Here is a 26,425-nt window from a genome sequence, read left to right on the forward strand (position 1 = left end):
AAAAAATCCTCAGAAACATGAATCATCCTTCAAGTTCTAAGTTATGTGAGTGAAGAATGCAGGCTATTGATAGTCCCAGTAGCTTGTTCAGTCTTTTATGAACCAAACTGAACTGAACAAAGATTCGGTAGGGCAACCACCGAAGGAATTTGCACAGCAGTCTTTTTTGCCAAGATGCTCCCCTTAGCTTGCTGCTGTGGGTCTGAGTCAATAGTTGTTCTGGCTGAAAGTGGTTGAGGCTCTTGCCCCTGGTGACTCCAAGCCATGAAGGTAAGTTCCAATCCCAAACAGGTGCAGGGAAGTGTAGTGTGAAGCCTCGGGGTCATGGACTTTCCAGAAATAGATATACACCCACAACAGGCTAGTCAGCTTCACTTTAATTCCCAGTCATGTGTACTCCCATATCTCCTTCTCCTATAAAGACTCCCATCTGGGTATAGCCACTCCTCTGCAACACAAACCCAATAACTATTCTCCCTGCCCTGTTTCCAAGCCTCCCCACCTCCATGTTATGTCATACTCACTTCAATCCACCAGCTCCTCCAGCAAAGGACCAGCAAAGCAATTTTAATAATGTCATCACTGTAATTGTCATTACCATGTTTAGAGTTGAACAGTTCACAAGTCTTGTTTCAGGATTTCTACAGACTCAGAAGAATGTGGAAGTTTCTTTTTTACAATAGTTTCATGCTCTTAAGGCCTTCATCATTGCCATGGGGTTAGAAATATTTTTTACATTGAAAATGAGCAAGATAGGAATGACCATATTTAATCAGACTAGAAGACAGGCACTATTCCAGCTATTAGACACCTAATTGAAACTTGATGGATAAATTATTCTATTCCAGTTCAAATGCCAGAAAAATTCATTCATATAAGAGGTGAGAGGGAACCCCTTTTCCTCACTGCTTTTTATAATTCAATCTGAAAGTTAAGATGAAGGCATTTTACAAAAGTAGGCACAATAACCAATTTTCAAAGACTCATGCAAGGTGAAATAGGCTTGCACTTTGGAATCAAATCTAACCCTTAGACTCCAGTATTCTGTCTCCAACAGTGGCTAGTACCAGTTGTTTCAGAGAAGTCCATAAATTCAGCAGTGGGAGACTGAAAAGAACTGCTTATCACAAAAGCTTTTCTCCAACCATTCCTAGTCTGAAGCTGTTCCCTGCCTTGAAGCAGGAGGGTTTATAACCAAAATGCCTTTTTTTCATTGTTGGCTTTTAATCCTTCATTTTGAAACTCTGGATAATGAGGCTTTGGATTCTGGAGCCCAATTCTGTAGCAAATACTGGTTTCCATGACCATGTCTGTAGCTACCAAATCAGAAAATAAATATTATCTATGGAGATGAGATTATTGATAAATAGAGGGCTTTGCCTGGCAATAAATGGAAGGTACTAATACTACATATCACTGACATGTTCACATGAGCTCACAATTCCTCTTGGGGTTTCTGTATGTTGAGTGACACATTAGGCAGGACTTTACAGTCTGTCTTTTGCCTTGGACACCAGGTCAGGCTTGCCTGAAGTACATAAGTGTCCACAACTGGGCTTTTGCTGCCATGTGTTGACATCCATTCTCTCCTCCTGACCCCAGAGTCCATCATTTGCTGGAGGAAGAATAAGAAAGCTGGAATGAACAGTTCTGAGCTTTGGGTTATGATTACTCTTTGAGTGACCCATTTCTGAGCTTCTAAGAGCTTTTCCAAGAACATTTTTCCTGTTTGGAGCAGCTCAAAAGCAGCAATGCTGTTGGCAAAGGCTCAGAGTAGTTGTCAGGTACTTTAAGGTCAACATGTCGGTTTTGTAAATAAAAGTTTTACAGGCTCTAAAAGCAATAGAAATATTTTCACAAAAATGTCAAGGGCTTGGGTTTCTGTTTGCATGCATTTAACCTCTGCAAGTATTTACAGTGTGAACTAAATGTCTTGGGGAGGGGGGTGGTACGCAGAGGGGGAACTAAGAAGTCTGCCTTCGTTGTCCAAAGTAAGTGACTTGCTAAAAAGTCAGCATTCCCAAGATATGGTGAGCTGTTTGTCAAATCCTTCTAGCAGTATACACACCAGGTGTTCATGATGGTTTCTGCATAGATAATCATTAAGTTAATCATGGCACTCTGGGTGCCAAGCACACTGTCATGAATCAGGCAGCACCTTCCTCCCTCCTTGAAGCAAGAGACAGCTTTGCATTGGTTCAGCTGGAATCAGGCAGCCCAAAAAAGATGAATGAAGGGACACCTGCTATGAACTCAGTGAAACCAGTCACTTGCCTTTAGGCTATAAATGGTTCTCTCAGACACAGGCGAACACCATGAACATTGAGGCAATGATCATCTAACATTAACTTCACTAGGCCAGCTACATCATCTGGATGTCCAACTCCAGACTCCAGAAGCAAGTTTTATTTCTCCCAGTCAAGGCAACATGCCCAAGTCATACACTCACAAGGAAGGTAGATAAAGCACTTCAAGGATGTCCTCAAGGACAGCTTGAAAAAAATGCAACATCAACATCAGCTTGTAGGAGACTATCACCCAGGACCACCCTAAATAGCAGAAGAGTCTGCTGCAAGGATCTCCGTACTTTGAAATCCCATGACAACAACAGGAGATGGAAAAGCAGGAGCAGCAGAAACAGCACAAACAGATGGCAGACCTAAGGGGAAATGCTCCTTTGTCTGGGATGCTTCCTCCCTGGAGACTACAAGGCTGCTCCCAGTTGCTACCATAGCACATCATGGGACGCTGCAGATGGCAGCATGGATGAACGGATGCACATAACTGAGAAAGGTGTGAACCAGCAGCAGGATCAGTTGACAGTGTAGGGTATCAGGGCAATCTTGACTGCTAAAGACTGAACTGATTGACATCAATGCATTGATTATACTCATGCCTCTCATTTGCCAAGAAATAGCTTGCAAACTGATCAGCAACCTCTCTCTTGACTCACATATACCTCAGACCCTTTAAGGACAGTGAGTTCCATCAGCCCCTCTCCCCCTTCCACAGGCCAGCTTACATGATGCAACCTCCACCTCTCTCCTCTGCCACCGTCACTGCTGCTACAGTCCCTGCAGGACACAGTGGTGAAATGCCTGCAGGGTCATGTTCTGAAGGCTGCATGGAGAGCTGATTGGGAGCAAGATGGGAAGGGAAAATCAGGAAAAGAGGGAAGGAAGAAGCAACAGAGAGAGGGAGACAGGGAAAATGCCATCTCCCTAGAGGTTGGGGGCTTGCCAAAGACAATCCAAGAAGTAGAACTAGGAGTCAGAGGTAAAAACAATAAGAGGAGAATGGGCTGAATATTACAAAACTTGCCATGATGGTGAGATCTCTCTAATGGTAGAAGAAGTGGAAGGAACCCCACTGCTTTTACTGTTCTTTCGTATGACAAAAAAGGTGTCTGTATCTTTATCTTTGTGCACTTTGGCATTTTTGTTGATTCAGGAGCTCTTGGCTATCAGAGACATTTCCAGGGATCACTACATGGAAGTGGCTCCCGTCGATCCCCGCTTTTACTGTGAAAAGAAGAGACTGGCATGGATAGAACGGCACTCCTCTGGCCTGGAACATCTCCATCTCCTATGTCTGTAGTTCTGTGACTACTAATTGCATCCTCATTTGAAGTGATTCATCAGCAGGGATCCAGGTTTTCTTTTTCCCATGGAAAGATGGAGAAAAACATGGATTTCCCCCTTTACCTGACGAAAATGCAGATTTATCATTTTAACAGAGAAACCTGTGGATTCTGTACTTTTGCAAAGAGCTTTCTGCAGGCTGGCAGAGTTCCAGCAGGGCAGGGGGCTGTAGGGGGAATGAGGGGCACCAGCAGGGCTGGGGAGGCTGTGGGTTGGGAGTGAGGGGCCTGGACCTGCTTTCTGTGAGTGAAGGGGGTAGGGGGAGCTCTGATTTTCCATGATAAAAAACCCAAAATCAAATACCAACATTTATAGGTATTTAGAATGTATTTTATTACAGTGATTAAGAAACTGGTAGGCTTCCAAATTGCTTTAAAATGGTAACTATATCAAGTAAATGTTATGTTCAACTGATACCTGTATATATAGTGGCCTTTCATTGTGGAGTTTGGGGTTTTTAGCAGAGAATTTGCCATTTTTAATCAGAGAATTTGCAATTTCTTTATCAGGGAAAACCAGAATCCCTGTTCATCAGGCAGTAAATGGAGATAGAAAAGAAGTACCTGAAGCATCACTGCCTGTTTGGTAAGTATAAGCCTTGGAGGGGAAATCCTGGGTTCTACCCCTTGCTCTGTATGACCAAGAGCTGGCTGCTTAATTTCTGCGCATGCCTCAGTTTCCCCACATCTAAATGGGAATCGATCACTTCAGACTGCTGCAAGTGGAAAGTCACCATGAAGCAGGGCCTGCAGTGCTTCAAGATGGAGTGGGTCAATGATGAGCTAGAGAAGAGGTGTCAGAGGCAGGCAAAACAAAATGGTACTTGGCATGCTAGTGCAAGCTCACCTGTCTTTATATGTGCAACTTCCTGGAGGGTCTGCTTGTCATGCATCAGACTCCTCAGCCACTCAAGAAGCTGTGGTGGTACCTGGTAACCCACCAAATGCGCAATCTCCATGGTCTCCTAAGATCAATGGCTGCCAACAGTGATAAAACAGGAACAATGTCAACAACCTACCTCAGAGGCTCTTTTCCTTGTGTCATCTGCTGCACTTACCCATTGCATCTTGTTTTAAGAAGGAAGGTTAGTTCCTCAGGCCCAAAGCCAGGTGGGTAAAACAACCCAGCCCGCTAGGGTCCTGCTTCTGGGGTCTTACTCCCTGTTGCTATGGGAAAAATACAGAAATAATATCAATAGTGAACAGCAGTGGAAGAATGGGGAATGGCTCTCCCCAAACACATCAAAGAAGATCTCACTTACATTTCTGTGCTCTGAGCCAGCGGCCCTGAAGAACCTCTTCCAAGGACAATACAAATGAGAACTCTAATAACCTTACAGCACAGAGCCCTGCCAGTTCCCCGGAGCGGCTGCTTTGGTGGCCATTAAAAGGGGCTCCTTCTTTGCTTCCACCTTAATTACCCTTCTCTGGCTCATGCACTTGGCAGCAGAAGTGCAAGCAGTCTTCAACGATCGCCAGGTTGGAGTAGCTGCTCTAGGACACAGATTGCCTCCGCTTCCCCCAAGCACTCAGCTGCCCACCAATGCAGCCCAGTGGCCTCCCACATGCTGATAGTCCCAAGGTAGCTTGACAGGGCAGGCTGCATTGGGGGGCAACACAGCACCCATATCAGGAACCAAAAAGGGCATGTGTGTACCATGGCAGTGAGCCACAGTATCTTTATATAGCTCCACAAGTGTATTCCCATGATAACATGGAGGCACATGGAGGAAACCCACTCAGAGAATGACTTGGTCCCCAGCTAGACCTACGCCCCCAGCAGGAAATATGGCTGAGCTCCTGTGTTGAGATCCCACAGCACTTTACAAAAGGGGACTGATGTTGTTATCCCTTTGTCCAGAAGAAGAAAGGGAGGAGAAGAGACTCATAGCAAACCAGGAGCAGAGTTAAGAACACGTTTCTTGACTCGACCTTTGCCCCACCCTGCCTCCCAGGACTAGCTGACATGAGGAGCTGGCTGCCCTAGAGAGAGGGAACATTGTGGCTTATTGGAACATGCCAGCTCTCAGCATGTCCAACTTCTGTTTCCTGCAGTAAACCAGTTTGCACCTTCCTCTTTATGTGACACTTACACAATCTGCTCCCTTGTGTCAGCAGGAGGGCATGAAGCCATAGCACTAAGAGCTAAAACACATCTTTTATCCCTTCTGGCACATCCCAGGCTGGCTTCCTCCCCAGCCCTGCTCCTGCCCATTTCAAACCCTTGCCACAGTAGCAAAAATAATCAACCATCTCTCTCCTCCCTTGGGACTGCCCATGTCCTCTCTGGCACCAGCCTCCTTGGCAATGAGAGTCACATGAGCAATAGTGATGGTCGGAAAGCTGGCAGGGGTATTGGAAGACAAACACAGGCTCCAACACAAATAAGATTCCCAGGGAGGGAGATGGGACGTCTTTCCCACTGGGGTTATTTTTAAACTGTTTATCAAAGGTTTGCTGCTCTTGGCATCAGGGGTGGCAGACTATTTTTGGGCAGATGTTGTAGCTCTCTGCAGAGAGGAGCTGCCACTGACCTATTCCTTCTCTCCCTAGTACCATCTGATCTCTCTGGGTATCTGAGGCATACCTTCCATATATGTTTTGTATATTCACACACACTCAGAGTCACATTTTTTAAACCACATTGCTGCATGCTGGTACCCTCTCATAACAAATGCTACTTAGCAACTCACTTTTGCTCTTTCCTGTCACCATCTTATCCAGCTTTTGGTATGCCAGTAAAATCCTTGCTCCCCCTCTACTCTTTCCAGCCCTCAGTGAGAGTGGTTTAGGCACAGAACTAGGTCTCTGGACACTGGGTTTCAGTTCCCATCTTACTGCAGGCTTCTGGCATGACCTAGAGACACACACTTTGTGTTACTGTGTCTCAATTTCTTATCCATAGTATAGGAATAAAAGCATCCCTACCTCACCAGGGTGTTGTGAAAATTAATTAATGGTTGTGAGAAGCCACTTAAGTAGATAGGTGGCAGAACTGGGAGTTAATTAATATTAAACCCTCTGAGAGCAAAGCATGAGAAAGAAGATAAATTATGCACTTTGAATGTACAAGCAATGTCCACTTTTAAACACAGCTGCTGAAGTATAGAAGGCATCTCCAAATGGATCCTGTGCAGTATTTGTGGCAGGAATCCTCATTGGTGTATTGAGTCTAAAATGCAAGCAAAAGAAAAGATGGAATTAGCAATTGAAGTTTCTGTGACTTATAGGAAGTCAAATCAAATAGAAGCAATAGAGAGAGGTGGAAAAAGGCAGTGGTAGGAGATGTGAAGCCAATGGAAAATGGAAAGATCAAACTCAAATGGTAAGGAGTCCAGTTAGTGACCAAGAGGAAGACACCTGAGGAGTTGCCCAAGAAGAAGAGGCAAGTGGTCCTATTGTTGGCTCCAAAATGAGGAGCATGATGTAAGGTAATCATGAACAAGGTAGAGAAAACAAGACTGTACACATGACCTGTTGGCTGCTAGGACAAAAGTGTTGCCATATGATTCCCAGGTATCCTCAAAAAACTCTGGGAATTTCCTTTTGATTGTTAACCATATGGGAACAATGATACCTCTGGAGAAAGATTCACTATATCTGAATGTGATTTTAGGGACCTGAGTGAAGTCTCACTTATTGGAAGTGACTCTCTTCTGATATCCTTCATGAGTGATGATCAGGGATCCTGTGTTTCCCTGATAAAATCTCAAATTCTCTGATTAAAAATCACAAATTCTCTGATAAAACCCCCCAAATTTGTGCTTAACTTGAAAGACCACTATATATGTGTGTGTATATATATAGGTCTCAGTTGAACACAATGTTGTCTTGATATATTTACCATTTTAAAGCAATTTGGAAGCCTACCAGTGCCTCAATTATTAAAATAAAATACATTCTAAATACCTATAAATGTTGGTATTTGATTTGGGGTTTTTTGTCATGGAAAATCAGAGCTCCCCCTGCTCTCTTAGCTCACAGAACGCAGGTCCAGACCCCTCACTAGCAAGCCACAGCTCCCCAGCCCTGCTGTTGCCCCTCACTCCTCTCCTCACTCCTCTGCCACAACCTCCCAGCACTGCTGGCGCCCCTCACACCCTGCCAGGAATGGCGCATGCCCCCGGAGGCTGGGGGGGCATGGTGATCGCATGCAGGTGGGGGTGTGGCGGCAGCGAGCTCCCGCAGGCAGCCACGGTAGTGTCAGCGGTGAGGGGTGGCGAGCACCAGCCAGCAGTTGGCGACCACCTGCAGACACCGCCAGCAGTATTGGCAATGGCCAGCGGCCGGTACCCACCCGCAGAGACTGCCAGTGGTGTTGGCAGTGGGTGGGGGGGTGGCAAGCAGCGAGTGGTGACCACCAGCAGTATCAGCAGCACTTCTCTCAGGGGGTGCACCACCAATCTCAGAGGGTGCACGTACACCCGTGTGCACCCCCTACTCATCGCCAATGCTCCCCACCCCCCACCCCCCCCCACACACACACACAGCCCCCTGGCTCTGAGAAACTGTGCCAGCCTGCAGAGAGCTCTTTGCAAAAGTACAAATCTGCGGTTTACTCTGTTAAAATGAGAAATCTGCATTTTCCTCAGATAAAGGGGGAAATCTGCATTTTTCTCTGTTTTTCTGCGGGAAATGGAAAACCAGGATCTTTAGCCATGATTGAAGAAGTCTGGCAGTGGTTTCATCAACTGGTATACCAACCATCAGATTCAGAAAGCGTGGATGTGTCTCTTGTTGTGGGAAGCGATTGCCTCATTTAGTCTCCACTCACACAAGAGGCAGTGCTGACATCCTACCTTCAAAACTGGCAGGGCTTGCCAGGTAGGCTGCAATCTGAATAGGAGGCTGGCATGTACTTTGAGCCATGCAATAAAATGGAAAACACCACTTTCTGAAGCAAACAATAAGCAACAAGCTAACAAGACTGTATACACAGAAGGAAGAAGCCTTCTGAGCTACAGGGTGGAACTGTGATCCCATTGACCTGACCACAGGTTTAGTATAGATGGGTGCAGTCTACATAAAAAAGATTTCTGGAGGGGCAGTTAGCATGGGCCATTGATCTGCAGCTCAGCAATGATGAGGGGGACAGAGAGACAAGTTACAAGGAATAAAAAAGGAGAAATGAGGAAGAGAAAGTGCCAACCTTCCCAACACAAACAGCAGTGCTCCAATGAGCACAGGATTCTTTGCCCACCAGTACACATAGGCAGGCAAATTTATAAAGAGGAAGACTGGTTGTCCATATTTTGTGCCAAAGGGTGGGGAAGATCCAAAGAAACTGCCAGATGACTCGTTCCCCTCATTCAACCAGCTCCATTAAACACCCACCTAGGGCTGATTGTGCAAACATCAGGGTGGTGAGGACTTATATAGGAACTTATTCCCATGGCTTACATTAGGGCTAGTGGTATGAAAAAGGCTGGCCATTGTGAGTCAGGGAGTATTTACTCCCCAGACAAATTCATTGGAATCAACGGGAATGCATATGTTAGTGTGCCTTCACCACAGTGAGTAACGGTTGTAAAATATGGATTTTCTTCAAAAGAGCCAAATGCTTGTCATTGGAGGGTCCAGAGGAGGATTCATGAGCCTGGATCTTCCTCTTATTAGTAAGATAGGACTCACTGAGGAAATAAGAATGACAGGGAAGCTTGGAACCAGTTGGAAACAGTGACCACAAGATATTTGAACTGCCTGTGTGCAGGATGCCAGCAAAAAGTGAACAGTGTTTTTCAAGAAAGCAAATTCAGAGGAAAAAAGAAAGAAACCCATAGTCAAATTCACTGCTGGTGTCAGTGGACAAAACTTTGTTGCCCATTTCCTCCTGTGATGATTTTGACCCTTCCAGGCAAAATTCACTCTGATGCAGAAGGCCAACACAAGACCTACTCACCATTTACATCCCCTCCAAGCCCTAAGGCATAGGCCTCACAGGGGCTCTCTGTATCTTTGGTCCTGGTGACTGATGGGATGGGAGAAAGCACTAACATCCACCAGAATGCCCTAAATCATGTTCTAATCAAGATGGCAATTCTACTGCGAGAGGCTACAAACAAGTAAGCCATTATCAATGCTTCTGTGAGACTCGCACACAGAACACAGGTTGGGGTGGGGGGAGCAGGAAAAACCCTGTGCCATGAATTATGAGAGAGGAGACTACACAGTAGGTTTAGGTTTGGCCCCAGAAATGGAACAGATATTTGAAGAAGCAACGGCAAAATGTAGAACATCTAGGAAGCAAAGGCAAATTTATCCAAATACAAAGGCCAAATATTAACACCCCGGCATACTGTTCGGGTCCACATGGACCAGAATCGCTAAAAGAGATACTGCCACAAAATTGTTATGCGACTTTTTCCTCTCTGGGTGGCCATCCTGTCCCAATGTATTAAAAACACACCATACACTAAAGGACTGCCCATAAGTATTCACAAAGGCCCTCTGCCCCTACTCACCTCATTAACCCAAAAGAAAAAAAAGGGCTGCCCAACAGCGTCACATATCTGGCAGAGGTGGTTTCCAGACCACAGACACTACTTAGAGAACACCTTTCTTGTCATCTCCTTTTGTTATATCAAGAGGGCCCCAGCTTGAGTGCAGCTGCTGATCTGGGGGACCATGGCAGTATCTGGGGGAGGGAGGGGGTCTCCCAGGTAACCAGCTTCTAACTTCTCAGCGGCTTTACGGCGTTAAACCAATTCATTGTGTTCCACCTAGAAGGCTCCTGGGGGGTTCTGCAGATCCCACAGCACAGGAGGAAAGTGCTTCCAACATGGGACTCTACTTGATAAGCAGACTGCAGGATTTTGCACTATCTTCCACTTGTGGATGGCCCTAAAGTGTAACTTACCAAGTGTTACAGCAAGGGAACCGAGGGGGTGTTTTGCATATCTTGGAATAATCAGTGTCAAAATAGACCTAAAAGCTGGATGAACTATTCTCTATGGAAGGGTCCTGGCTACAGTGCAGGCGGTGGCTGTGGCCCAGGCTGGCACTGGAAACCACAGCTGCCTTCCCCCAGGGAGAGAGTTCTCACTCAGCCAGCCTGTTAATGCCGGTCTCCCCGGCACTTGGCTGGAGTGTCGATTCCGGTCTCTTTCCCTCCACAAAAATGAAACAAAGGCCCAGACAGTGAGGAAGCGACTCCTTGGAGGCAGTTCCAGGGTCGTGAGGACCACTACATCTCTCTCCAGACAGATGGATGGGCGACTCTCTGTGCCTCACGTCATCTCTTTCTCTTACCTTGCGCAGCTTGTGAAATTGGGAGAAAACCCAAAACCGGACGTTGACTGGAAGCCAGAAAACAAGAGCCGGGGAGATGGCTGAAAGGGTCCTGACTCAAATGTCTGCCAGGGATTTCTGGGCCGAGGGGCATGTACGTGCAGTTAGCAGCGTGTGAACCACTGCGTGCTGGGGCTGAGTGACACGCGTCTATTTTTCGAGATGGCTTTCCTGGCAAGCCGAGCAAAAGTCAGCTGAGGGTTTTGCATGCTGGCCAGATCAGCTGGCAGGGAATAAAGCGGAGGATGGCAACAGCTCATCCCCCAGCCCTCCCTGCACGGGGGCTGCACCTGCCTCTGATGCCTTTGTGCTTAGAAAACACAAGAGGAGCGCGTGCCTTCCAGCACGTTAGCCCTCTGGGATAGCTCAGAAGCCTCTGGGCTAGTGCCATAGGCCCCACAGTGAAGCACCACTCACTGTAGGGTCCAGGTGCCCACTCCTTTCTAAGCAGTCTGGTGAGATTTTAATCAAGGGTTGGTCTGAATTTTAATGAGCTGTGGCCCTCGCTACCAGCTACCTGCCTACCTGTGGCTTCAGAGAGGAAAAAAACGATGACCTTTTATTTCAAGGACACAAGCTTCCCCCACTGACCTAAAGGAGACTCTCTGCTATGAATTGTGCAATTGATACTTAGTTCTATTCATGTCAGTATTTCTCAGCAGTTTCCAAGACTGGCAGTAGCAGAGTGCCCTTGAAGAGTTCACAAAGAACTAAGACTCCCCTCTGTTTTATCCTGCAGGCCTGGTCTGTGTTTAAGTAATAGTTCTGCCCTGCAAGGGTCATCACCTTCACATTACCACTGCTAACTAGTGCTGAGCGATATCCTATGGTCAGCATAAAAAAAGAAACAAATGCAGCAGTCCCCTTCATAAAATCTTCTCTCAGATTTCAATTCCAGTCTCCCAATTTGCACCCAACCCCCTGCCCTCTCACTCCAAATATCAAGCTAACATTTTCTGTCCTTTAAAAAAATTGAGTACAGTTTTTAAAGAATTGTCTCATCATTTCATTCATCCATACACTGCACTCCCTGAGTCAGCTGGAATAAAGAGCCCCTACCCCAGACTGACCTCAGGTCTTCCAACCCAGATCCCCAGAGTAATTTGAAGCAGCACCCAGACTTGTGGGGTGAACTGAATCCATGAGTCACCTTTCATCATCTATGTAATTGCACATTGTGGGTGACATGTCTGTAAGAGGAAAGTTCCTGTAATTTTACACACTGGACAACAGACACGTAGTAACTTAGCTAATCACACTCATGCTCAGAATGACTCAATGTCTATATCTACACTGCAATCAGAGGTGTGACTGCAGCCAGGCTAGGCGCACCCAGGCAAGTTTTAACCTACCTAGCCTGGGTACCAATAGCAGCATAGCCATAGTAGCACAGACTTCATCTGAGGCAGAGGCTGCCTCAGACCCTACATACTCACTTGGGTGGCTGGCCCAAGCTGAAGTCTGTTCACTGTGTCTTCACAGCTATGAGCACCCAGGCTGCCATCATACCTGCAACAGCAGAGCAGGCACATCCTAAAATACTCAAGGGTGAGATTTGCCCTTGTGCATATAACCTGCACAAGTCCAAAGGACTGGCATGGAACTACAGTGGCACCTGGACCTGTTCTGGGCCACCTTCACCAGTGTGAATGGCACCCTGAATGAATACAGCAGGTTAATTCTTTTGTCGTGTGTTTTATCTGCAGAGGAGCACAGTATGGAATGGCCCCATGGGAAGAACAGAGGCAAGCTTGGCCCTTAGGCTTCACCTTTACGCAGCAGCAACCACTGTCAGCACGCAGACACTCAGGTGCTTCAATGCATCTCTGCTCAGCTGCTGTGCCCCCACAATGCAGGGCACATGCTGGGAAGGCCTTCAGGGCTGAAGAGACCTTGGCAGGAGGTGCAGAGCTATGAGTATAACTGGTTGCTGAATGGTACCAAAAGCTTTACTCCATTCAGCTGAGGTGGAGAAACTCTGCCAGCAGGAAGAAGGGGTTCGATCACAGCAGAGAAGCTTTGGGTGCCAACATGCTCAGGGATCTACTCTCAGAACTGGAGCCTTGTGTATTTTATGCTTTGTAAAGAAGTTGTTCTTTTCTCAGTCATTCACTGCAGCACAGTTGTGCAACTAAAGGAGAGTGGAAGGGGGCAACTGAAGCACTAGCCCTGGGCACTGACTTGGTGGAGGGGGCACAGAAATAGCAGCTGCCACCACCACTCTCCCAGTCACCATGCCACTGCTGGCAGCCTGGCTGCTGCCACCACCCTGTACACCATTCAGGGGACAGAACTACGCAGTTACACCTCTGCTGCAACAGGTTTGCTGCTTCTAGACCTTTAGCCACAAGGGGTCAAAATCATTAAGCACTATTAAATATATAAGAAGTTCTGACATGCCTCCCAGTAAAGGACTGTATGGCACCTACACACCAACTATAGCACACAAGCTGCACTGTTCATCCCCATGCCCTAGCAGTACTTAACAGGCCTTTTGTAGAACTGGCTGCTGTGATCCAAAAGTTCCTCAACCTCATTACATTGCAAACAACATCCTGAGATTGCTTCTATCCATGACAGAAAGGCAGCCAGCTCTGGACTGGAATGTGGCAGCTGCTTAACAGCACACCAGAGGGCCAAAAAGTGAAGAATGCTTTACTCAGGGGAAAGGGCAAGGGAAGCTAAGCTGGTTAGAATATAGTGAGGATTAACCCCTCTAATCCTGCACAACCTGCCATAGGACCTTGACTGAAGCACGCAAGCTGGGAAGTAAGTGCTGGACCTCAGCTAGAATGATGCCTCTCCAGCAAGAGTGAGCTCCCTGGCAATGTGTTGGGGCACTGACTAGGAACTAACTAAAAATGAAGAACACCACCGATGTCATTTCATCCTGCAACACCTGCCTGGAAGCAATGACTGGCCCCAAACCTCCTTGGGTTCCAAGCCTGCTTTTAAACTCAGAGGACATGACTCTGGTCTCCACCGGTGCCATCACAAAGAAGCACAATTGCCAGGCTTTGTACTGGCAATGCCAGGGATGCTGCAGCCCAACCCTCACAGGCAAAGCAGCAGCCTGTGCATGAGGAGGACAAGCAGATTTCTGCAGGATCCAGAATGCCCATCCACTTTGCCTGAGGATTAACTGGGTGAAACTTGGTTGAACTTCAATTCTAAGGGAAGCAGTCTCTTTAAACGGGAAGAGTGAGCAGAGCCATGCACCTTTCTCTCAGCTCACTCCACAGCAGGACAGCCCAACGCAGGGCCTAACTATATCTTTACCATCTCTTGCCTTTACCATCTGTCAGTCAGACTTGTCAGTCTCACCTCCATCCTTGGCAAAGTTTTTGAAAAAATTATCGAGGCTCACATTTGCGAGAGCCTGGCAGGACAAATTATGCTGAGGGGAAACCAGCACGGGTTCGTGGCAGGCAGATCGTGCCTGACCAATCTAGTCTCTTTTTATGACAAGGTTACGAAACACCTGGACACAGGAGGAGGGGTGGATGTTGTGTACTTAGACTTCAGGAAGGCCTTCGATACGGTATCCCACCCCATACTGGTGAACAAGTTAAGAGGCTGTGACTTGGATAACTACACAGTCCGGTGGGTGGCGAATTGGCTGGAGGGTCGCACCCAGAGAGTCTTGGTGGATGGGTCGGTTTCAACCTGGAAGGGTGTGGGCAGTGGGGTCCCACAGGGCTCGGTCCTTGGACCGATACTCTTTAATGTCTTCATCAGCGACTTGGACGAGGGAGTGAGATGTACTCTGTCCAAGTTTGCAGATGACACAAAGCTATGGGGAGAAGTGGACACGCCGGAGGGCAGGGAACAGCTGCAAGCAGACCTGGACAGGTTAGACAAGTGGGCCAATGGAAAAGCCAATGGCACTTTATTGTGCACCAGCAGATGCATGACGAATAGGTCCAAGGAGGTGATACTTCTCCTCTATCGGGCGCTGGTCAGACCGCAGTTGGAGTACTGCGTGCAATTCTGGGTGCCGCACTTCAAGAGGGATGCGGATAACCTGGAGAGGGTCCAGAGAAGGGCCACTCGTATGGTTAAGGGCTTGCAGACCAAGCCCTACGAGGAGAGACTAGAGAAACTGGATCTTTTCAGCCTCCGCAAGAGAAGGTTGAGAGGCGACCTTGTGGCTGCCTATAAGTTCATCACGGGGGCACAGAAGGGAATTGGTGAGTATTTATTCACCAAGGCGCCCCCGGGGGTTACAAGAAATAATGGCCACAAGCTAGCAGAGAGCAGATTTAGATTGGACATTAGGAAGAACTTCTTCACAGTTCGAGTGGCCAAGGTCTGGAATGGGCTCCCAAGGGAGGTGGTGCTCTCCCGTACTCAAGAGGAGGTTAGATAAGCATCTAGATGGGGTCATCTAGACCCAGCACTCTTTCCTTCTTATGCAGGGGGTCAGACTCGATGATCTATTGAGGTCCCTTCCAACCCTAACATCTATGAATCTATGAATCTATGAATCTCTCTTGCTCTCATGTCTAGGAGTCATGGGCCCTGGCTCTTGGCCTTCCATGTGCAAACCCAACAGCTCAGAGATATGAGTCTGTTGTGAGCATCTTTGGCTAGGGAGGGGGGATCTGGAGGGAGATGAGCACAGAAATAGTCTGGCTGGGAAGCACAGAGAATGCGTGCAGGCTGTGGTTAACAGGCAGTGCTCTTTGCCAGACTGGAAGGATGGGATTCCCCGTGCTATCACACCCGCAGCTAATTGCAGGGCAGCCTGGGTTCTCAATAACTGTGCTGCTGAGAGGAAGAGGAGACACAGCAGAAAGAAAAATCTAACCAGGACTTGGGTTTTGTTCCACTGAAAAAGGTAGTGCTTGCAGACCCCTGCTCCCAATCTCCCCTGATGTGCCAAACAGTGCCCTTCAGGCCTGACTCCCCAGTTCTCCATCTTGTCCCAGCCCTGGACTCCCCACAGCCAACTCTGCTGATGTCCTTTATTCCTAAATACAGTTCCTGAACTCTGCATGATATATGACTCATGCAGGGGTTTTCTAATATCCACTCCTTATGAGAGACCAAAACACTCATTTTCCTTGGGCCTGTTACCAAATTGGAGTCCAAATCTGTGAAAGCTGCTGAGTAACATGAAAGAATCATGAACTCAAGATTGGCAACTGGTTCCTGTCATGATTTCTTTCCAAAGGTGATGAGTGACACAGAACTCCAGCAGCGAGGTCACACTGTGAAGTCACTTATCCTCTAAACACCCTTTTTACAATATGTAACTGAGAAAAGCAACCTTTCCAGAGAATTGTTTTGAAACAAGTGGCCAGACTGGGGAATGTGTAGGAGAGCTGGTAGCTCAGGTTTTTGGAAATGGCAAATGAAGTCTCAGACACTGGGGCCAAGCTGACCCCAAGCTGGTGCAACTTCCACCTGATGGCTGTTTGATGCCCTATACAAGAGCTCTGCCTCACCCCTTCTCACTAGGTGGCATCTTGGGTGGCACTCTGCAGAGAAGCCAAGTGAACACATGAGCCAAAGAACCTCTCCTTGGACTGGGAGGATGGTTCCCACTGGTTATAACCATAAGACGCGTACGTTGGCAGCTCCATTGGGTTGGGCTGTGCCCATTTATACCATTCAAGCTGCTCAGTGGAGGACAGTATGATTGAAAAGAGGTCTTTGCTCCTTAGTGCTATCAGCCTAGCCCCTTCCTTCAGCCAACACAAAGGAGCTAGGGAGTAGTATCACCAGATACTAACTCAGATTCCTCCTGGATAGAAGAACCAGCAAAGCTACCAACGCTGAAGAGCAACCTCTCTTGTTGACCATTTTCTGCCTTGTTGAGTAACCAGCTAAGCTCAGAGGCTGTGTCAGTGTGGAGGAAGCAGCAAGACCCTGACTACTTTCACACAGACAAGGCTAAACTGGCAAGGCATGGCAGGATGAGGCACTGCAGTGACTCTCTTCTGCTGAGCACATAAGCAAATTCACTCCAACACAGCAAGAAGAGGTGCAGGTGGAGCAGGGAGATGCCAGGATCTGCTCTTCCTTTCTCTCAGATACCTGTATTCACCTGATAAACTTGGCTGTCTGCCTGGTTGTCTTCTGACTTATAATCATAGAGTAGTAGGGCTGGAAGGGACCTATAGAGGTCATCTAGTCCAACCCTGACTTACCTCCCCTCGGGGTCACCCAGGAGTGAATCCAGTGAAATCAGGAGTTACACCAGAGGATGTGAAAGAACAGCCAAGGCAGAGGGGCTTGCCAGCCTCACAGGAAGCAAGAAGGAATTGGTGCTAGGTTTATGTGGCCCAACAAATTTGTGTGGGCACCTCCACAGCTGGACTTAACCATAGTCAATGGAGCCAAGGCAGGTCACATCCACTGAGGATCTGTCCCATGACAATTTTGCTGGCCAGTGGGAAACTGCTGCTGTCACAACTCAACGTGCTGAGTTGTGTTGGTGCAAGCATGGTTCCAAGCTGGCTGGAACACTGACTGCTGTATGGCCCCCTTTGCAGAATGAATGAGCTGGGGGCTAATTCCTGGTACCTCTTCCTCCTGGGCCCTTGCCCTCAATCACACTCACATGGAGACCTAGCTCAGTGCATTGAACTTTGTCTTTATCACACCTTCAGTTGTTTTGCCAGTTACTCGTGACTCTGCTGGAGAAGTCCCCGTGCTCCCGCTGAGCTGTTACTCCTGTAAGCCTTTCAGATGACACAGTCCCTCCTGGTGTAGGAGAGACAAGGCTGTGCACTGTACAAAGGTGGGGATGACTGGGTCACATGGAAAGAACCTTTGTGCGGCTGGCATGTTACACAGCACCGATCTGCACCTTCCCTTGACCTTTCTCCTGCAGCCATTCAAAACAGTGATGACAGAACTGCCAGTGGGATAGCAGCTCATATTCTGTTGATGCAATTTATAGTACTGTCTGGATGGCTTGTCAGCTGGGATTTCCCCCTACTGCTTAAGCCCTGCATCATCTCATTCTCTGTCACAGTGAGGAGGAGAAAAGACTGTTCCCTCCCTAGCAATGCTTATACGTGGTTATGTATTTGTAGTCCATAGCACAACCAGGACCCAACTGAGATCAGAGCTGCATTGTACTAGCTACTGCATATTCACTGAGAGGGAGTTCCTCATCCAAAGGCTTAAGGACAGATCCTGTTCTACATGTAAAGACTTGTTGATGGTGCAGAGGCAGTAAGTCCAAACACTGAGGGGTTTGAGTATGCCTCACTTGCACCCGCTAACCTGCCCCAAACCTGAGAGTGTGCCGGTCATGCTGAACCATGGCCACCCCTAGAGGCTGCTCACAAGCCTGCAGGAGGCTGGGAGTTTGAAGGCAGACTAGCCTTGTTGACCAACCTCTGGGTTCAGAGTGTGCCTGGGAGCATGAGCAGGCAGGGTGTCAGCAGAGGGTCCTCCTCCATGCCAGGACTCGCCATTCCTGCAGGGTAGATTTAAACATCTAAGTGCTTTCCTATTCTACCCTGGTGTGGTCCCTGAAAAATTGCTAGTGCATCTATTTTCATAATATATCTTCAGCTTTAGCTTTAAGGTTTTCACAAAAGCAGCACGGAAGAGGAGGGGAGTTTTGCACCTTTTGCACTGGCAGTTTTTCAGGGACTCCATTCAATGGAAATAGGAAAGCCCTTAGATGTCTACCTGAGGGAATGGGATCTGGGCCCTCCAGCTTAGATGAAAGGAATAAATTAGGGATAATTGGACTCAGCCAATGGTTCATGTAAACCAGCAAGCCCAAGCTACCCTATCACCAAACTACAGCATGACGCTTTCAAATTTCCTGTCACCTGCTCACCTTCTGAAACATGTCCCAGCTGTACTGGAGAAGTGGGAAGCTCCCAACTTCTATCCTTTTCAAGTAAATGACTAGTTTTGGGTAGGGAAAAAAAGAAAAAGAGAGCAGTAAGGTGAGGGGAATATAGAAAGGAGAGAAGCAAAGGTGAATAGGAATGGAAAGCAAGAAATAATGGTGAAGAGAGATTATGGCAGCAAGGGGAAAGGATGGGAGGAGGAAAAAGTACTGAAGGCACCAGAGAAAGGCTAAATGATGAAACTGGAAGGACTAGAAGAAACAGGTTGTTTTTTTTATTGCCTCTGTGGTCTGGCTAGCCCCCAGGGTAATTAAGGTCCAGATCCTGATGGAGGGAGGGTCTTGAGGCCTTCAGTAATATAAATATTCACTAGTAATACTATTTGGGACGCAGATGAATGGGTGGAAAGCATAGCCACTGGAAAAAGAGGGGAAAATCCAGACCCAGGTGGGGAAGTGGAGATGAAAGGAATGGGAAAAGCAGGAGCGACAGAGTCAGATGAAATTTATATGGAAGAATAAGAAATGAACTATATCATGCTGAGCGGCTGGTATGCTGGGAAACCCTCTGGCATTGTTATACACCTCCAGGGGTGCCACCAGAGAGCTTAGCACCAAACTAATTAGTTCTGGAAACAGCCTGTTCAGTAGTGAGATCATTCATTCTCCGCAGCTGGAAATCTGACGCCGTCTACAAATTTATTTTCCAGACTAGTAGCTGATACTCATGGAAAATTTTAAACCCTGAGGTTCAAATAGTTGCACCCTGAGTTTGTCAGTGTCAAGATTCAGCATCCACTCAGCCGGTGCAGCTATCTTGAAATTGTTTCACCCTGGTAATAACATCTTCAGTAGTCCAACCAGCAAATAGAAACAGTGACGTGTAACTTAGCACAGCCCATGAATAATGATCAGCAAACAGCTGTAGCGACAAGTTCCCAAAGAGCCAGTTGACTACAATAAGTTTATATTCAGTGCTCATTGGACATTTTAAAATAATGAACACTCTAACGTTTGATGTTTTGCAAAAAACAATCAGTGAACAAAATACATTATTTGTTGCACACGGTTTTTCTACCTCTGGCTGAAGGGAACCAGTCCTGCCCTGGTCAGCAGGAGGTGGAAAGGATGACTCCTTGTAAGTGTTCTCTGTCTCTAAGAACCAATTATGTGAACGTGGTTTTCAAAAACACATACAGAGGAACGGCTTTTGTCACGAAGTCATAGCCATGCCAAACCACTGTCCTACTTGTTGAGGTTTGTGTGGAAAAGAATGATTTCTAACAGCCCGGGCTTGAGAGATGAACTGTTCCATAAGCAGTGTGCCCTGCATTCCACCCTGCCCTGTAGCCTGCCATAGGATGGTTTAATCTTTTCCATATTTAACAAAAATCAAAGGAAAGCAGCAACAGTGACTTTCATTTCAAGCAGGTATGGTTGCTGAAAACTGTTAGGTAGCAGGCATTATAACAGATAAGTGTCTCTTGCACTGAATGGGGTGCTAGGGTTGGAGCAAAATCTGGTCATATCCAGGGTGTTGGGTGTGGCATACAGGTAGTGAAGGGAGCCCGGGTTGTCATTTCTACATCGATGGCAGGTGTCCTAAGGACATGTCATGTTTGGTCATGGGCTTGTCTACTTTGTGGAGCTATTGCCACTACTGCTATGGTGGCATACCTATGTTGGCAAGGCCCCCTTGTAGAAATGACTGGCATAGTTACATCACCTCCCTATCAGGCATTAGCTTAGCAGGAAGAAGCTCTCCTTTGTGGCATACCTGCATCCATGCATCAGTTTTTGCTGGCAAGCTATGTTAGTGAGGGGGTGTGATCTTTTTTATAGCCTTGACACAGTGTTTAAGAGTGTGGCAAAGGTACCAAGTATACCCCCTCTATGGCACTCTGGGGGCCTTAAGCAAATAGGTAAGCCCGTAGGCTACTCCTCTCAGTACTTCAAGATGAACTGCAAGAAAGCAGCCTTCATATTGTTCAGTGCAATGAAGGTGCTGTTGGAGCCACACCAACCACTCTGGAAGTGCTTCCTGTCCTTGATTGTGACAGAGCAACCTCAGCTGTGCAGAAAAATGAGGCCAGACAGAACACCATGACCTACCTGGCCTGGCAGCTCTGGCTGCAAGGCAAATGCAGAGCCTTGAACTTCCTGTTTATCCTCCTTTGGAAACAGCAGAGTATTCAGGCAACAGCACATCTGTGAGATAAGGAGGGATGCTAGCCAGGATTGCAGCCAAGAGACCCTGGGATGGATGTGGGAGGGATTAAACCAGCTGCCTTAACCACAGGGTCAGATCACTACGGTGGTCAGCCAAGTGGGAAAAGCCTTCCTTAGAGAAGAGACCAGGGCCCCATTCTACCCCACCTCCATATATATAGAGGGGCAGCATCTCCCTTTTTAGCTTGTCTCTACCTTTCTGCAGCAGTGCTGTTTCCTTCCTCTTCCTTTTTCGCTCGCAGTGCTGCCTTTCTCAGAGCAGATTTCATTTTTTCCCATGAGGAGACTGACACATTGTCCTTCATGTTGAATACTGAGCACATGCAGTGCTTCACAATAAAGGAAATATTCCTCTCCTGAAGCTTTTCCAGAGGGAAGGCCTTGGCAGGGCTAGGGGCCTGTGTGACTGTGTGTGTGCATCTATTACCCACCACAGCCATGGCTCACCTGCAAATCTCTGAAGGAAAGGGAAGAAGCTAGGAAGCTGCTCTCATTAGGAGAGGTGATGTGGAAGAAGTCACGGAGTGAAGTTAAGGGTGTGACAACCAGATGAGTAGTTTGGGAGGACCAAAGGCTCTGGAGGGTGTGGAAGTGAGAGCTTGACCAGGAGGGCTGTTTAAACGTACTCTGGAGGAGAGCAGTGTGGACTGTAAGAAAGGAAATAAGCAGCTAGCATAAGAGCTTTGGGATGGGGACCTGTCTGGTGCAACTGGCTGGGAGCTTGGGAGGTGCTGCCCAACTTCATGGGGACAAAGCCTGAAGCCTCATGGCTCACTTTGTTAGTATGTCCACTGGTGAACATGGTGTGCCGTGCCCCATGGGGAAACCTGGAGCCATCCATGACACTTGCAGGTCAGCACGTATTAGAAGCAACAGTGAAATGGCCCCCTTGGCTCCGCAGTATTACTGATGAATGGCAAATAGACAGCAGAACTGGTTGCCTGGATTTCTATGCACGCTAGGGTCACACTACAGCCTGTTGCTACTGCCAGCAGCCTGAACCTCAGGAGAGATAGTGCTGTCCCTTTGTGGGAATGCAGAAGGCCCCTAACCAGATTGTTTGCTCTTCGTTTGATGTCAGGAGTCACTCGTACTTTGCCAAGATCATATGTGTAAAACAGGTGCATTATCATTGTCATCAGAGCAGAGGCAGAGACAGACCAGTTTCCACGCCTGGCTGGCCCAGGAGGGTATGCACCCTCTACATCTGGTCTGTCCCCTCTGGGGGAAGAAGCAGAAAATTGCAGTGCCTAGGCTTAAAATGTGAGTTAGTTCAGCCCCATTGAAGCAAGTACCCACTCCCTTCTCCACCAGCACTATAGGTTTTATCATATCTGCTTAAGTGCAGATCTCACCCATGGAGAAGGCCCCTGTGTATTTGTTGCCTCTGCTCAGCACTGTTCAGCCCTCCCCTGCACCCTGCTGCCCTGTGACAGACCTGACGAAGTAAGAATGGCAGAAGTAGCCCTAGAGCCTGGCTCCCATCTTGCTTTCCCTGGTGATGGGAGATAATTAGGTTCTAGGTGAGTGCTAGAAAGGATGCCGGCCAGTATGTAAATCACAGTCATGCTGTGGCAAAAGGCAATGCCACCTACAGGATGGAGCTGAAATGTCTTCAGGCTGCATATCTCACCAACAGGTAAGAGCTACTCTCTGTATAGCCAAAGTCTAGTATTACACAGTGTCACCTTGCAGGGTGCAGTGAGGTCCCACAACCCCCTATGACATGGTTTGGGGGTAGGGAGGGAATTGATCTGTGGGGTATTAAGACAGAGGGGTGCCCCAGCTGAAGCAGGATCCTCTCCTCAAGCCAGCCCTGAATAACCATTATCCAGGCCTTAGACAAACACTGCTGGATGTGGGCAGACGTGATTCCAGGCACAGCCACAGCTCCTGGTCTTGTGGGAACCCAGCAGAAACACTCCTGGTTTCCTCTGGACTCCTCTCAGCTGCATGTGGAGATTTTCATGGGCAGAGCTCAGCCAGGGAAGCTTGCCCACCCCCTGCCCCCACTCTGCCAGGGTCCTGCCAGCTGTCTCAGGCACTCACATATGTGAACTTTTGTCTGCCTTGAAAGAAGAATATTTCAAAGGCATCATTAACCATCAGCATCTTAATTAGCTGTGGGCAAACGGCAAAATAGCTGCACCTTCAGCAAGGAAACACAACCTCATTTCCTGAGCCGCTGTTCAGCTCTGCCAATGTACTTCACTCCTGCCCCTCAGCACTGTCCTTGCTAGCTCTGTGCCAGCTCTCTGCCAGTGCCTCTCACACCTGCCCTAAAGCCCCCACTGTGATGCCAGTTTATTGCTGCCACCACTCTGCAGAGGTAAGTCCTGATCTGTATCCTATCTCCAACTATTTCAGCCTGGGGGCCACTGCACACACAACTCTGCCAATGTCCCCTCATTTCTGTCTTGCAACCCTACGCTGTTCTTCCAGCCCCAGGTACCCCAACAGCCCCTCAGTCCTGACCTGCATGCTCCTTATAGTTGCATGAGTCATTCAGCCTATATCAGTTATTAAAAGAAGAATTTCCTAAAGAACCACGAAAAGCAGGAGGCTTTACAATATCCACAGAATGAAAAACAAATCAGACAGTTGTTAACATTTTTTGGAAAGTGGCCTGGAGAACAAATACAGCCAAGTTCCAAACCTCTTACCAATTAGAGTCCATTCAATGTACTAATATTAAAAGTCTCTCACCATCCAGTGCTGTCTTACTACCATGCTTCAGTAATAAACTTCAGGAATCTCCTGTCCTTTGTCAATGGTGCAGTCTTATATAGACATCACATTAATAGCTAGCCAATTGCTGCTAGCTGCATGGGAAACTGAGACTTGGGCACTGTCTCACTGCAAACTTCCAGGTTTTGTCTTACAGATAATTTGCTTAAAATCAGGATTTAATGAGCTAACAACATGCCAGCATGCTAGTAGGAGTGCTGTATCTTTCCATGTGGCTAGGGTGAGGGAAAAGACGCTCCAGGGCAACCCAAGAGGTCCAGCTGTTTAGAAAGCAGCTATGAAGGATGCCTGGGCTTCCTTCTCTTTCTCCTTGGTTCACCAAAACTCTGTTCTGTGTCAGCCTTTCAGCCCTGACAGGGTATCATCACCCCTTTCTTCTTACCCAAGTGCCCACAAAACAGGGAAAATACCCTTTGGGTAAACTTTGCAACCACTCTGTTTCTTCCTAACTCCCAGAGAAGTTGTTCAGTTCATAAAGCCTATACAGGCAGCCCTTACAAATGGGAGCATATTAACCATCCTCATCTTTCCCACACACCTGGCAGTGATATACCTCTCTTGCCCTGACTTTGTCTACCTTCTCTTTCAAACCCCCCTCTGGCGTTCCAGCATGGGGAGGGCCTTTCCCAGCAATGCATCATGGTAGCAGTAGGTAATGGAGAGGCTTAAGATGGGCTCTAAGGGCACAGGGAAGGGGTTACATTTCTCCAGTGGGGTATGGGAGAAGAACCCACCCCACATCACAGAGCCTGCTTGAGCTGTCAGGCCTGAAGGGAGAGTCCTACAGGGGTAGCCATCAAGAGGGTGGAGGCCCTTTCTTCTACATTGAGCAGAGGATTCACAACTTAGTGCCCTGAAGCGAAGAGATGAGGTCTAGGGTTTGTTTACTGCCTTCTGTGAAAAAGGAGAGCTTTCATGGTGTTATTTTCCCTGCCAAGGAGAAGCTGTATTGGCAATCTGACCCTGGCAAGAAGAGACTTGTTTATTTTCTCCCTTGGAGCAAGGGCATCATATGATTACCACTCTGAACACTTTGGTTTGCCTTTCCTACAAGGACAAAGGAGAACCCTTTGTGTATGGCCTTCCCTGAAAACCAGGGGAAAAATGTTTATTTGCCCGTTGTTCCCCTGGAGAACAACAGGGGACACTGTGCTTCTTAACCTCTTCCTGAGGGGACCCTAATAATAAAGCTGGTTTACCAGTTGTTATGGACTGTGTATCTGACAACCTGACTGTGTCCTCTCCCTGTTAAATAAAAGCCAGCAGCAACAGAAGGCCTGCTTCACTGCCTTGTGGAGTCACATAAGCCAGTACAAAGCTGGTGTCAAGTGCTACCTGTCTTGTCAGGCAGTGCTGGACACCCAGAACTGTGTGCACCAACACCAACAATGAGGCAAAGTGTAGGGCAGTGACAAATTGGAACTGGAAAATTCAGCTTCTGCATTCTTCAGGCTGGTTTCTCTTCCCACAGACCATCCCTACCTTGGGGTTGGGATTTTCACCACCAATGCCTGTGTCTTGCACACAGAAATGATAAAGTGTACTTATCCCCATACCCACTACCTGCAAGATCATATGATACAATATGTGCACACACGACTTTGTATGTGAAACCATATATGTCCATACTTTCCAATCCAAGGGGTATTCTTGGCCAACACAGCTAATGAGCAATGGCTCTTCCAGTGCTACTATGCAAGTGTGTGCACAATTGCTTGTGTGTGCAAAACCCTGCATGCACAACACAGGGCTGCTTATGACGGTCTTCTTCTCTTCATCTTTGGTGAGTAGTCACTGGGCCCCTGGGATTTTAGTGTTTGTGGGTCTGCTATTAGGAGCTATATAGGAAAAAGCAATGGTAGTAATGCCAAAAAAAATTGCTCTAGCTGTGCTCCTAGTATAAAAGAGTAAATCAATGTCACTCCTATCTAGGGTTGGGTATTTGACTAGTTAAATAAAGTTTGGTTAATTGACCAGTCAATATTGATCAAAAATTGTAAAAAATTGCCTGTAGGTCCAAATAATACACAGAAAAAGCACAAATTTTCCATAAAGATATGTGTCAAAAAACAAGATGTCATATTTATGTCAAGAAAACTACAAAAAAGTAGCTTTTTGTAAAATTGCTATAATTTTTAACCAGTCAAAAATATGTAATCAGTAATATTTGACCAGTCAATTGACCAGCTTGCCAACACTACTCCTATCTAAATTCCTTTGCCCAAAGACTTGGAGGTTCTTATGAGAACCTCCAACCTTTAACAGAATCTTCAGTAGAAGCCTAATGTATGCCTGAGAGCAGAGGAGCTAGAGAAAAGCCAATTTGCCATGTCCAGCTGGGGACTGTATTATCTCGCCATACTCTAATGAAGGGAGTCATCTCTGTCACACCAAGAGCTGCCATTTCACTTGGAATGCTACTATAGTTGGGAAGATCGCTCAGCTGCCTCTGACAAGTCAGCCAATTTCTTGGCAACAGTAGATGACCTGTTTCTGACACAGGTAGTGGAAGAGCCTACTAGGGGTAAGGCTACTCTGGATTTAGTGCTGGCCAAAGGTGAGGACAACATAGGTGACCTAAGGCATGGCTGGTGCCTCCTGACTCTTGGGGGGGGCACCAGTGGCCAATCACCAACTGAGGGGAGGGGGCCCCAGAAGCCAATTGCCGACCGGGGGGGGGGGGAGAGAGAGGGTGGTCA

At 47.4% G+C, this 26,425-nt stretch overlaps 1 long non-coding RNA gene across 3 annotated transcripts in view; it reads right to left on the reverse strand.

Moving 5' to 3' along the window:
- Window positions 1-547: 547 nt before the first annotated feature.
- Window positions 548-26,425, reverse strand: part of LOC109286437 (uncharacterized) — an 85,947-nt gene continuing 60,069 nt past the window's right edge. The window contains exons 4-5 of one of the 3 annotated variants that reach the window (XR_009456370.1): window positions 4,488-6,812; window positions 548-4,395 (exon numbers count right to left, since the gene is read on the reverse strand). This is a non-coding gene — a long non-coding RNA (uncharacterized LOC109286437). Of the gene's footprint in view, window positions 6,813-26,425 lie in introns of all 3 variants that reach the window. The other 2 variants (XR_009456369.1, XR_009456368.1) reach the window with 2 other exon arrangements.

Source organism: Alligator mississippiensis, chromosome 1 (assembly GCF_030867095.1).
Source record: "Alligator mississippiensis isolate rAllMis1 chromosome 1, rAllMis1, whole genome shotgun sequence".
Lineage (NCBI taxonomy): Eukaryota > Metazoa > Chordata > Crocodylia > Alligatoridae > Alligator > Alligator mississippiensis.